Below are 2,015 nucleotides of genomic sequence, written 5' to 3' on the forward strand. Positions count from 1 at the left end.
TGTCATGAGGACAACCGCAGGATTTCGCCGGGAGCGGGTGCTAATCTGAAAAATTTCATCCGCTTCCAGCGAAATCGCGGTCAAATTTCAGCCACAACCACTTCTCACAACCGTGAGATAGGTGGTTACAGTCTGTAAAGGAATCAATACGATGATTCAGCAAAAGCCTCTAGCACCCTAAGAACACGCAGTGACCCAAGGACAACCGCCTCCTGCATTTTTCCCGCAAGTGTTCTAGCATATTGTTGACATGCAGGGATGCTTTTTAGGCTATTAGCAAGTGAAAGCTTGGCACCTCCAAGAGCACCGATGATAAGGACGATCAGTTTAACAGAATATTCCCGGTACAATTGTTGCAACTCCTTTATAAGGTCTCGATACCTCTCTTTCTTTTCATTCTCCTTGGCTATGATGTTTTTGTCACCTGGTGCCGAAAATTCGATAACGAACACGGTTCGCTTCTTGAAGTCAAGAAGAACCATGTCAGGCCTCGAGTGAGCAACAGAAATAATTGTATAGAATATAAAGTTCCAGTATATGCGGCACTTCCTATTCTCGACAATTAACTCAATATCCCTAGGAGCATTTAGAGGAGCGATATTAAGGTGAATGCGGTAGGAGTGACAGAGATGGTAATAAAGTACTCTTAGTGCCGCATTATGCCTTTGAATGTCGGTCGTTTCCGCGTGTGTTGGACAACTAGATAGTATGTGAGCTAAATGCTCGGTATGTGCATGGCATGCCCTGCAGCTATCATCGGGAATGTCTTGGCTCAAAATGTGGCGACGATATTTTGAGGTGGAAATGACACCATCTTGGCATGCAAAAATGAAACCCTCCGTACCAGACTTCAATCCGCGCGATTTAAGGAAAGCAAACGTTAGCTCACAAGACATTGACTGATACTTCACATTTCCGTGGAAGATACCGTGCACCCTCTTATCGAGGAGCTGTTCACGAAAGTTTTTCTCTTGTGCTTTCTTAACTCGGGCTTTCAGGAGTGAGCACTCGAGATAGATTAGATTTGATGCATTTTGCTCACCCCTAATACTGAAGTCAAGTCCGACTGTTTCAGCAGCCTCCTCCGCTGCTTTGTATAGAAATGCGCCTTTGCCCACTTCTTCGTGATTCCTGACCATTTTAAGAAGAGGGTCTCTTCCATTTGCAACTCTATGTGCTGTACCCAGAATAATCCTGTTGTGAAGACATTCAAGACTCAATATTCCGCGACCCCCTTGACGGCGTGAGATGTACAGTCGCGGAACGGAAGACTTAAGGTGCATGCTTTTGTTCGTGTGCATAACTTTTCTTGTCCCGATATCAAGAGATCTGTGCTCGTTCTTCGTCCATGGAAATACTCCAAATGAATAGAGTAGTAGCGGGACGGCAAGCATGTTCGTTGCAGATACTTTGTTCCTCGCCGACAGTTCGGAAGACCAAATCTGTCGGATGCGACGTTTGTATCTGCTTCGGAGAGTATCCTTTATAGATGTCACATCCTGAATGCAGCTCCGTGGCACGCCCAGGTATGTATAAGTCTCTCCAGCGCAAAGATGTCGTATGGCGCTTCTATCAACGAGCTCAGGATCTTAAGGGATGCCATTAAGTTTTCCTCGCTTCAAGTAAACCTTGGCGCATTTGTCTAACCCAACTTCCATTCCAATTTCCTTAGTATATCGTTCGACAATCCCCAGCGCTAGATGCAGTTGCTCTCTGTATTTAGCATAGATCTTAAGATCGTCCATGTAAAATACATGAGTGACCTTGTACTTTCGATCTGCAGGTTTGCCGCACAAGTACCCGTCGGAATGGCCCAGTGCTAGAGATAGTGGCAATAATGTAAGGCAAAAGAGGAGCGGCCTCATGGTGTCGCCCTGAAAGACACCTCTCTGAAGCGTGACCTTGTTAGTTGCCACACGATTTTTGCCAGATGAGATAGTAAATCTGGTTTTCCAAAGCGGCATCAATCCCTCTATGCACCCAACTATTTGCGGATGAACCTTTAAGATTTCCAA

The sequence above is a fragment of the Belonocnema kinseyi genome, chromosome 2, assembly GCF_010883055.1.
Source record: "Belonocnema kinseyi isolate 2016_QV_RU_SX_M_011 chromosome 2, B_treatae_v1, whole genome shotgun sequence".
Taxonomy (NCBI): domain Eukaryota; kingdom Metazoa; phylum Arthropoda; class Insecta; order Hymenoptera; family Cynipidae; genus Belonocnema; species Belonocnema kinseyi.